Below are 12,899 nucleotides of genomic sequence, written 5' to 3' on the forward strand. Positions count from 1 at the left end.
AAGAAAGAGAAAAAGTAAAAGAAGAAAAACCCAAAGGCTGAATGAAGGTGATCCGATGTACTGGCCCAGGTTCCACAGTTAGAGAGACACAGCTCCATAGACATGCTGAGCTCTATGAGTCCTCTCTGTCTCCCTCACTGAAAGACGAGAAGGTGGCACATTTTGGATCCAACCTCTGCAGGTAGGATCTCCAAGGCCAAATGTTCTTGCAGCTTTACAGATCATGCTGATTTCAGATCTAGTATATAGAAATTGACCTTAATTGGTCACAAATTCAGGCTTTTTCCCCGAATATCAGTGAAGTGTAAAAATTCTATTCATAAATGGTAGGAAACTCACTTGCACAGTTATGCCTAAGGTTGCTTTTCTGTCCCAGGCCACTCACCTCAGGGGGCTTCTCTTCGGTGCAAGCAGCAGGAGCTTGAGTTTTCTTTCAGTTAATATCTTCATCTGAATCTTTTTGAGTTTATATGTATATGTATCTCTCCATCTTCATCCGAATCCTCATTCTCATCTTCATCCCAACCCCATTCCCATCTTCATCCCCATGTCTATATCTACCTCCATATCTATCTCTATCTCTATCTCTATCTCTATCTCTATCTCTATATCTATCTGTATCTGTATCTGTATCTATATCTATATCTATCTATATCTATATCATTTATATCTATATCTATATCTATCTATATCTGTATCTGTATCTGTATCTCTATCTATCATCTATACCTATACCTATAGCTATCTATATCTGTATCTATACAATTCTTGGAATAGTGCCCGATATGTAGCAAGCTCTCCAACTGTTACTTGTTTGTTTATTTATTTATTATTTAAACCTGCAATTACCCAAATTTTCCCTTGGGAGGTTTTGCATCCCAGAATATTGATGGTAGAAAAGAGCACAATTTCCTGCTTGCCTTTGGAACAATTATTTGCATGGATATTTAACTGTGAATCTCTAAGGGGAACAGACCAAGGCAAAATAAAAATAATGAAGATGGGGAAGTCATAAATAGTAAAACATCATATATGGTTTTTATAGCATAGTCCCTAATCTTTTTTCTAAATTACAGCTTTATAAAGACATAATTCATATGCCATAATTTTCTCATTAAGTATACATTTCAGTGTTTTATAGCATATTAACAGGGTTGTGCAACTATCACCAATAGCTAATTTTAAAATACTTTTTCGTTCTCAAAATAAACTCCGTACGCATTAGTAGTCATCCCTCTTCTAGGCATTCCATATAAATGGAATCATACAAATATGAAACATTTCATATAAATGGAATCATACAATAAACTAAATCATACAAAATTTCATATAAATGGAATACAGTGAAAACTGATTTCTTTTTTCACTTAGCATAATGTTTTCGGGGTTCATTCATGTTATAACACCTAGTCCCCAATTTTTGACTCTGTTATTGAGATGGCAGCTGAGAACCTCACTGACTTTTCATTACATCGAAGATGGGGCTCATCAAGTATTTCCCTCACTTGTTCCTTCACCTAACATTTCTACGCTAGATGAAAAGCGCAGAGAACTGTCAGCAGTAAAATCCTCAAATCTCCTTTATTTACAGCTAGAAGAACAGTGTGTTCTCCTGACTTACGCTGCTGGAATCTAAGTCTATCCATGCTTCTTATCGGATATAATTTAAAAGGAAGAAATTTGTCTAGGTGAACTTCTTCTAAATATCCGCCACAATTCCTGATGTCTTACAGTTTGAGTACTTGGAAATCTTTGGGTCCTGCATGCTTTTCCTCCTCCGAGAGTGTCGGTTGCCCAGGTTGGCTGCCTGGCTGCAGGTGACTGGAATCTGCTTTTCCAGACTCATCCTGGCCCAGAATTCATCAAGAGCTGGGCCTGGTGGTCTAGAGGGCTTCTTCCTGCAAAGTTGGTGCCTTCTGGAAACTGGCTACTGCCCTTAAGCCTGTCAGTGTGAGTGGAAAATCTGTACGTGCTCTGTCTGCTGGACTGGTCCAGGTTCCTGATTCTGAATTTGTCTCTCAACTAGGCTCAGAACATAACACTGAATCTCAACTCTCTTGGTTTGGGCCCTGATCCTCCTGCCTAATTCCTCATGGATTTGAGTTCTATTTTATTTATTTATTTACTTACTTATTTTCATATTTTAAACATTTTTTTAATACAAAAAACCATACACAATGTACACCACTTGATGAGTCTGGAGATAAGAATATATTTGTGACACCATCATAACATAAATCGCTTGCAAAAGTTTTCTCCATCTCTCTTATTATCATTCCTTTTGTAATAAGAGCATTTAACATGTGATCTACTCTCTTAGCAAATTCTTAAGAACACAGTACAGTTAATGTAGGCATCATGCTGCTCTCCAGGACTCCTTCATCTTATATAACTGAATTCATCTTGTTTAACTGAAATAATACCACCCCATTTTCTCACCCCAAGACCCCCGAAACCACCATTCCATGCTCTGCTTCTTCATGAATTTCACTATTTTAGATTTATCTTTTAAGTAGTGTCATATAGTATTTATAAGCAAATTAATGTCCATAAACAGATGAATGGATGAAGAAAATGTGGTATATACGTATAATGCATATACCTTAAAAAAGAAGGAAATCCTGACATTCTTGACAACATGGATGAACCTGAGGACATCATGCTGAGTGAACTAAGTCAGCTATGGATGAACCCACTTCTATATAATGATCAACCACTTGGACAGGCTTCACTGGTTTGGGATTGTACAGCCACTTAAATCTAAAAACTATCACCCACATTTTCTTTAGCCACGTCCTTTCCACATACTAGTATGTTGGCTCTAAATCTACCTGGGCTGGTATTCAACTCACTTTCTTGAACTTGGTGTCCAAGTCAGTTCTTAGCCCAGTCAGGATCAGCCTTAGCTTATTTGCTTTATCTGCTTTATTTCCAAAGCCAGGGCAGTTTGGGCATTGATATTTCACACACACTCACTCATTCACTTACTCACTCACTCACTCACTCACTCACTCACTCACAGACATACTCACTCACACACAATTGTATAATTTAGTTGATATGCTAAAAAAATCCCCCAATACCAAAAATAAAACTTTCGCGAACTTGTATATGTATTTTCTCAGCATGCCCTCCACAACAGCAGCTTTTATTCTTCCCTTCTCAGGCAATAATGAATGTATAGCACTGGAAGGTGGATGTAGATGGGTATAATGTACCCCAGTGGGGCGTAAAATTAATCAAGATGGCACAGGACTTTGTTCCAACCTAGTGACTCAATGTATAATCCTCAATCTAGGACATATCATTGAAATACATGATGATAATGGGGTAGGTTATTATATGTAAATAATGTCCCATGAAACCTACTGTAATGTTATACCAGCTGCTCTGAAGCAGGCAGCATATCCCCTCTCTCATCGCTGTAGCAAACAAGTGCATCTCACAATAAAAATGGCTTTCTCCCAATTTTCGAGATTGAGGGTATGTATTGTGATGTGAAAAAAATTTATATAAAATACAATACTGGGTAAATTTTTGTTATTTGAGGTCCTTAGAATGTTAAAAGGGAAAATAATCATGAAAAAAATAGGTTAGAACATATATTTGAGGCATTTAGTACATTTTGGAAGGGAACATATGTATTTCTAGGCCTTGGATCAGAAAGCTAATGGATGTTCTCCAAGGTGAAAAAGACAATGCACGGAGAAGAACCAGCTGTTCTTTGCACCTGCTGAAGACACAGACCAGAGAACAAAGGCAAACGCTGCAGAGGGTCGGAGGGGTCACCAACGCCTCTCACGCAGGCAGAGTGAGAAGAAAGATGGCCGCCCTCAAGCATTCATGGTCAGAGGCAACCTTCATTTCACCTGTCCTGCTCTTAGAAAGTTGACATTGTAATAATGAAAAACATCTGAGGTTGGTGAGATTTGAATTAAGTGTGCACATTTGTTAACATTGCTGGCTGCATGGGTACTTTTGCTGATGGAATGAAGTGCTCTATACTATTAAATCATTACTTCATGCCACTTGTATTAATGTTCTGAAGGGCATTGCAAGTTATATTATTTTTCATAGTTGATTAACATCATACAGCTGACTGTGTTCCATTTGTGGGGTAAGATACTAGAATTCTCTTTAGAAGAAAAGAAAGATTATTTATAGCATATTTATTTTTGCTCATATATCTTGAATCTGATGCACCTTTTTCAAACAGGTTTAGAGGGGATGAAAATTTAAAAAGGAGACAGAAGAGAGCAAAAATAAGAGACAGATGGAGATATCCCATGAATTTCCATTCAGCATTTTCTCTTCCCTGTTTTTCTTATGTCTAGGATCCCTTCCAGAAAGACTTTGCATGAAACAGAGGCGAAAAGAAAGAACCTGGGCAAGATAAAAATGAGCTGGAGTAATTGCTAATGAGGCCTCGGGAACAGACAGGGTTTCTTATGATCTCTCTACCCTTACATGGGAGTTGGCATAGTGACATGAGCTACGCAATACTCATTTCCTTAGAGAAGGTTTAGTTTTGAAGACCTGCATAGCATTGAACCCACGAAACCCTTTCTCTTGACGTTAACTTTACCTCCTGAAATTTTCTTTGCCTTTTAAAAAATGATACGTTATGTTTCGAATACTACAGAAAAAATTATGAGTAGTAATTTAGTTGGGTAGATTAAATAAGATTGTGTAGAAAATCTAGCAATTGGTCATATGCTGTTAGGGCACTAAATGAAGTTTACGCAGTTCATATAATCCATGTCTAGGAGTGGGCTCTCCAGATTCTTCCGGCATAGCTAGAGGAAGCCAGAGCTACATGCTTGAGGTGGTAACCAATTACATTTTACTTTTTTAATCTGAAAACGTCAGAACTGAATAAATTACTCATGGCAATCAAAATGGAAGCAATAATTAGATGTTGAAAAAGACTTTAATTTTGCTTTTTTTTAGTCATCATTTGCTTCATTGGTCAGTCTGTTTAAATTTTCTTTGACAAAGTAGAAATGGTACTTCTATTATACTATTCTACATACCATTGCTAATAGTATTTTTAGAGCAGTTATTAAGACTATTTTAAAATCAGCCCTAAGATGATATATTTGGTCAAGCAATACAATAGTAATTAAAGAAATCTCACCCTTGAACATTTACTAATTTAATAATTACTAATATTTATTGAGTACACACACTGTCCCAGATATTGTTCCAAGCTTTAATATGTGTTAATTCATTTAAACTTTTTGATGACTTTATGGGATAGTTTTTAGGAAACTCAAGTGCATAGAACTTAAGTTGCCCCAGATTATTCAGCTGGAATGGGTGGAGCAAGAATTTAAAGACAGGCAGTTTGGGATCCTATATGAGACTTTTTTCCCTATTTTTTTCACAAGACTAGTAAAAGAGGAGACAGAAATGATATCTGACTTTAATTTTTTCTGTTTTGTCAAAGATAAAATAAGTAAGACAGTTTATCATACAATCATATTGATCTGTCAATCACGGAACTCATCTTTTTCATTAAAACAGACCTTAACATCCTAACTTCTATCTCTTTTCAAACTCCCCATTGAAGACACCACTATCTTTGTAGTAAGACATTTAAAATATCTGACATTGTACAATCCTTGTCTATCTGCCAAGTTCTTTTTTATCTTTCAGGATTTATCTAAAGAATTACCCCTTCTATGTTTCCCCAGGGAAGTTGAGCATCCCTTATATTTTGGTCTTCTTGTGAACCTGTTTCCCCTGCTTCCTAAATGCTGGTATCTATGTCAGCTACTTAACAATTACCCCAGAGATCCTGCATGAACTCTAAGAGATTCAGGTTTAGCAGATCTGCCCACAAATACATTTCATTTCTCTCTCCGCTTCTTGCCCCTGTACCTTCATCTAGCCCCTTGAACATTCATTTCTGGAACCCAGACCTAAAATTGACAAAAGTACTTACTCAATAAATACCACTGAAGGAATGAAAGAAAAGAAAAGACTCAAGTTGATACTACAGATTTTCAGAAAAATAAATTCTAGAGTATATGTCAGTATCAGCCTAACTCAACCATAATTGTTCTGTCATCAATGTCATAATATTATTTACTTATCAGAATGACCTAAATTAAGCAAGAAACAATTCTATTATATTCTGTAAGTTCTACTTGCCAGAACAGATAATTTCTTAGCAATTTTAGACCCACATTTTATATGTATAGCACATAAGGGATTTCCTTGGTTAGCTGGAATATGCAGATTTCTAGAATGACCTTATCTAGAATTCTGGATAGCTAAGGCTTACTGTACTAAAATTCCATGAGATTGAAAAATCAAGACGGCTATATAGAAAGAACTCTGTTTATTTACGAAAAACATATAATAAAGCTTAACCCACTTTTTAGTTTAAAACATACAAAAAAGTTTTAAAAAAAATATAATTAACTTGCTGAACCATTTCATCAAGACATTTTTCTCTAATTGCTTCAGCATGTACCTCCAAAAAAATCTGGCATTATCACACATAAAATCAATACTATTATCACAGTTAACAATATTAATAATAATAAAAAATATCATCTAGTATTTAGCCAATATTTCAATTTCAGCAAGTGTTATCAAAATAGTTTGATAGTAATTTCTAACAAAAATAAAATTCAAATCATTCAAGGATAATGTACTGCAATAGTTTATTAGCTCCTTAGGCTTTTTTGTATATAAATCATCCATTAATTCTTTGAAGGATCAAATCAATTGACTCTTAGAATGTTTTGCCTTTTGATATGTCTGATATTTTCACCATGGCTTTGTTTAACTTGTTTCTTTCTTTTTTATTTTCCATAATGTGAGAGTTAGGTCTAAAGACTTGATTAAATTCAGGTTAAACATTAAATTTTTTTTTTATTATTTTGCAATTACAGTCGATATATAATATTATGTTAGTTACGGGTGTTCAACATGGTGATTAGACACATATACAACTTACTAAGTGATCACCCTCATAAATCTATCACTCATCTGACATCATACATAGTTATTACAATATTATTGACTATATTTCCTATGCTACATTTTAAATCCCCATGACTATTTTGTAGCTACCAATTTGAACTTTTTAATTCCTTCCCCTTTTTCAACCATCCCCCTAACCTCCCTCCCATCTGGCAACTATCAAATTGTTTTCTATATCTATGAGTTTGTTTCTGTTGTATTTGTTCATTTATTTTGTTCTCTAGATTCCACATTTAAGAGAAATCATATGGCTTTTGTCTTTCTCCATCTGACTTGCTCCATTCAGCACAATACCCTCTAGATCCATTCCTGTTGCTGTAGATGGCAAGATTTGATTTTTTTTTTTTTTTATAGCTGAGTAATATTCTATTCTGTATATATACCACCTCTTTTTTATCTACTCACTCATTGATAGACATTCAGGTGGCATTCATATCTTGGCTATTGTAAATAATGTTGCAGTGGATATATGGATTCACATGTCCTTTGAAATAGTATTTTGGGTTTCTTTGGATAAATACTCAGAAGTGGTATTCCTGGGTCATTCTTTGTCTCTTGTTACAGACTTCATTTTAAAATGTATTTTGTCTGGTATAAGTATTGCTACCCCAGGTTTTTGTTTCTTTGTTTCCATTTTCTTTAAATACCTTTTTCATCCCTTTACTTTCATTCTCTGTATGTCTTTCTATCTGAAGTCTCTTGTAGGCAGCAAGTCTCTTGTAGGTTTTCTTATCAATTCAGTCACCCTATCTTTTGATTAGAACAGTTAATTCATTTACATTTAAATTAATTGTTGATAGATATGTAGTTATTGTTATTTTATTATTTATATTTTTGATCTTTTTTTCTTTTTATTCTTCTTAAATAAGTCCCTTTAACATCTCCTGTAATACTGGTTTGGTGTGATGAACTTCTTTGGCTTTGTCTTGTCTGGGAAGCTCTTTATCTGTCTTTCAATTCTAAATGATAGTTTTGCTGGATAGAGTAGTCTTGGTTGTAGATCCTTGCTCTTCATCATTTTGAATACTTTGTGTCAATTCCTCCTGGCCTGCAATGTTTCTGTTGAGAAATCAGCTGGAAGTTTTATGGGTGCTCCTTTGTAGGTAACTAACTGCCTTTCTCTTGCTGCTTTCAAGATTCTCTCTTTGTCTTTAACCTTTGTCATTTTAATTATGATGTGTCTTGGTGTGGGCCTCTTTGAGTTCATCTTATTTAGGACTCTCTGAGCTTCCTGGATTTATAGGCCTATTTTCTTCTCCAGGTTAGGAAATTTTCTTGTTATTATTTCTTCAAATAGGTTTCAATTCCTTACTCTTACTCTTCCTTTTCTGGTACCCCTATGATTCGAAGGTTGGTAACTTGATGTCCCAGAGGCCCCTTAAACTATCCTAATTTCTTTGGAATTTTTTTTTTTCTTATTGCTGTTCTGATTGGGTGTTCAAGTCGCTACATGGTTCAAATCATTGATTAGATCCTCTGCTTCACCTAATCTCTATTGATTCCCTGTAATGTGTTCTTCATTTCAATTATTGCATTCTTCATTTTTTTAATATTTTCTATCTCCATTTTTATTTCTAATCTTTTTTGCTGAAATTCTCACTGAGATCATTAAGCATCTTTATAACTAGTGTTTTAAACTCTGAATCTGGTAAATTGCTTGTCTTCATTTTGTTTAGATCTTTTTCTGGAGTTTTTTCATGTTCTTTCATTTGGGATGAATTTCCTTGTCTTCTCATTTTGGCTGCCACTCTGGGCTTGTTACTATTTATTAGGTAGATCCGCTATGTCTCTCAGTCTTGGCTAGGTGGCCTTATGTGGTAGGTGTCCTATATGGCCCGATAGTGCAGTCTCTCTGGTCACCTGAGCCAGGTGCTCCAGGTGCGTCCTTTGTGAGGGTTCTGTGTGCCTTCTTGCTGTGGTTGAGTCTTGGTTGCTGTTTGCATGTCAATGGGAGGAATTGACTTTTGAACTGTTTGGTTGTGAGGACTGCCCAGTGAGTGGCTATCCCTATGGAGCAGGATTCACTTTAGCAGGACTCTAGCATCTGCCCAGTCTGCTCTTTGGGTATGTCTTTTGTGGAGGTGATTGGGCCATGCTCTGGTGTTGTCTGAAGCTGGCCACCAGGTATGTTGGTTCTAGGCCTCTTGGGAAGGGCTCTTTTGTAGGTGAAGTTCAGCTACTGTGTGTGTGCTGTCCGGGGCCACTTGGTATGATCTACAAAATAATCTGCTGATGGTTGCCACTTATACTGAGCTTGAAGGTTGCCACTTGTCCCTGGGAGAGGCTAAGTTGTGAACCGAGGCTGACTGCCACTCATGTCAGGTTTGGGGCTGCTTAGCAAGAGATACGGAGAGTGCTGAGGCCAGATGCTGCTGGTTTGGGTTTTGTGAACCTTTGAGAGATTTTAGGCAAATTTGCAGCATGAGCCAAGATATGCCATTAGTATGGAAAAGCCACTTGTAGTGGACCAAACATTGGGAGGGGCAGAGGTCTCAGGGCAACACCAGGTTGAGGTGACCAGTATTAGCTAGGTTGATAGAGATTCAGATATGGGGGCTGCCTATATCTGCAAGCTGGATGGTGGAGGGCTCTACAAAGGAACAATGTTTTTTGCCAGATCTTCCATCTGGAGAAAGTTGACCTCCAGCCCTCACCCTGAAGATGGACAATTCAGTTCCTCTTAGTGTGTCCCTGGCACTCTTCAAGCTTCTGCTCCAGTGCTAGAGCTCAGAATGAGTGAGTCCAGGCACTGGCCCTTTAAGAGGAACACCCGGGACTTTAGCCACTCTTCGTCTCACTCAGCCACATTTTCTGCTGATTTTCACAGCCAGAGTTGTGGAGACTTCTTTTCCCAGAACTGGAACCCTGGGCTGGGGAGCCTGGTGTGGGGCTGGGACCCCTCGCTCTTCAGAAAGTAACTCCGCAGTAGAGAGATCCCTCCTGATTTTTAACCACCACATGCGGATGGGGGAAACACTCCATTCTGTGCATCTCTGCCCCTCCTACTAGTCTTAAGGTGGTTTCTTCTGTGTGTCCTTAGTTGTAGGACTTCTGTTCACCTAGAATTCAGGTAATGGTTGTTCTGTAGTGTAGTCGTAATTTTGAGGTGGTTGTGAGAGGAGGCAAGTACAGTGTTTACCTATCCATCATCTTGACCTGAAGTTCAGGTTAAAGATTTTTAGCAGGAATATGCACAGGTAAAGCAGTGGCATTCATGTTACATTATATCAGTAGGTAAACATGTCTGGTTGTCCTCCAAATAATTTGATCAATGATTGATGGTGTAGAGTTAATGTTACTCTACAAATGGTGGCTGCTTTGGCTCTGCACTGAGCAAACCTTAAAAATCCCATTTTCCAAAGATAACCCTCCCATTGTCTTTTCTATAATTTCTGGAATGTTGACATTTCACCTTTGTTTATGCTGAACTATTGGATGCCCTTTATAGGGTTAACATATTGAAAACCATTCTCTTCCATTTACACTTTATCTTGCACCATATTATTTACTTCTACATCTATTGATCCAGCAAGGAAAACTGCAGAGAGCATGAGTCTTAATGGGAGGGAGTGCACAAAAGTGGAAATTAGATAGTCTAGGTGGCAGATGTTACCCGGGTTTCTTAACAGTTATTTTGTAGTGGAACGGGCAGTTAGTGTAGGTAGGGTAGTTAATTTAGGGGTAGGGAGTGAGTGATTGTGGTGAAAAGAATATAGGATTCTTATCAACTGTACAAGTCCATCATGGCCTTAACCTTCCTGTTACCATAATGCTCAGTCTTTCACACGGGATGGTTCCAGTTCCACTGGCACAGTTGACTTTTACCATGTCATCTCCTTTTATCTCTCTCTATCTCAGATTTTACCAAGAAAAATGAGTTGAGGATACTTAATAGAAGGAAACAACATTCTCCATATACTGTTCGTACTTTTTTCCCCGCTTTTGCTACCCAAAGCTACTCTTCTTTAAATATTTCTGCTTATTTATTTCCATCTTCTGGATGAAGGCAAGGACTTTGGCCACCTTTGTCGTTCTTGTATCTCCAAAGCTTAGAACTGGCCTAGCCCACAAAAGAGTTTCAGGAAACGTTGTTGCTGTTTAATGCAGGTTGGAAGCTTTGTTTTCTGTTGTATGTAACTCCTTTGCATTATTAATCCTATTAACTGCTCTTAGTGGAATTTATTGAATAATGATGTACTGACTAAAAGAATGTGCAAAACGTTTCCTCTAAGTCAATACCTTGCAGTTCTAAAGAAATTATATACCTTTCTCATTTACATTGAAAGACTGTCTCTAGGTATTTCTTGGATTATTTTAAGCATATTTTTTGCAGTCATGCATTCTGAATATAAGGAAGGAAAAAGAGCTTAAACTTTCCCTGTGATATTTTGTTCCTCTGGTAACAGTATGTTTCAAATTGAAGGAATTGTTGGCTTATATAGACACTCAGAGCAACATTTTTCTTCATTTCTTAGATGGAATGCAAGTCCACTTAGAAAATAGTCTTCCTGCATTTCCCTCATGAGAAAATACTGAATGAGTAAAGAATAAAGAGTTATGGATGTTGACCTTTGAAACTCTCCCAAAGCTGCATGACTACTGATGGGATGACATGAAAAGTCATTTCACTTATAATGTGATACCAAGCAGGCCTGTCTTCTTTTAAAACCTGGCATTTAAAAGTACATTTACTTCTATTATGTACTAGCCTAACCTGCACAGGCTATTGCATATGACATATTACCCAAGCAGATGTTTTAGACAACATGCTGGCAGCAATACGAATAAAGAATAAAGTTTATAGTTTTGTTTCTTCAATCTCAGAATCACACAATTGAGAAAGCTTTTTTATCTCGCAATTTATTGCAAATGTTATGTAAACTGCCCATTAATTTTATGCCTACTGTGCAAGAGAACTCTTTAATATGAAGAAATGGGGGGGGGGGAATAGACATCCAGATTATTTTCTTCCATAAAACATCTTTTCACTTTAGCAGAATCTTTGTAGCCATTTCCCTTTGACCTTGTGACCTTATAACTAAGAAGGTAGTTTAGAGGAATATTCAGATATTTAGAAAATTGTATTTCTTGATACTAAAAGGGGGAGAGTGAAAGGAAAAGAATTATGAAGGAAAGACATGATGATAGGAAGCTTTATAATTGTATTATTTTGATTATTCCTAGGTAATAGAAGAAGTGTAGGGCTTTTTTAAAAAAAATGGTTCCAGGAAAATGATTGAATTTATTTCACTGTCATGACCTCTACTGCAATTTATATTATGAACTCAAAATAAACCTGTTTAATATTTCATTAAAATGTATAAAGTATAAATATACAGTATTATGTTACATAATGCATTTGCAAGTTGATATTCAGATGTGGAAGATTTCTGTATTCATGAAAGAATGACCTTCATACCCCACTGGAGGATCACCAGTTTATGCAATCTTACAACATTTTTATTTTATTTATATGCTGTATGAAAATATGGCATTCATATTATCATCTCTCACAAATGTATTATCAATCAGAGAGTGCACAAAACCATTTCTTGTGTTCACTAGGTTGCTGGCACAAGCATTTGCCCCAATGACTTGGCAGTGCCATCTCAAGCTGTGCATATGCTCAAGCATTTGCATTTGTTTTTCTGAAAGTTGCCTTCCTTTATCCAAATATGTAGAATAATAATTTTAAAAATGAAAAAGATGTGATTTCCCTACTATATAACCAACAGAGAACATTCCTAAATGGTAGAGTGGAAATTTGGAGAATAAATGGAAATTGGTTAATTCCAAATCAATTAATAAAACAATATCACCACCACACTGCAAAGAGGATATTTAAACAATTGTTGAGTTTCAGAGAACTCATCACGGTAAACAGATGTTCCTTTGACACTACA

This window comes from Pteropus alecto, unplaced genomic scaffold (genome assembly GCF_000325575.1).
Source record: "Pteropus alecto unplaced genomic scaffold, ASM32557v1 scaffold87, whole genome shotgun sequence".
Lineage (NCBI taxonomy): Eukaryota > Metazoa > Chordata > Mammalia > Chiroptera > Pteropodidae > Pteropus > Pteropus alecto.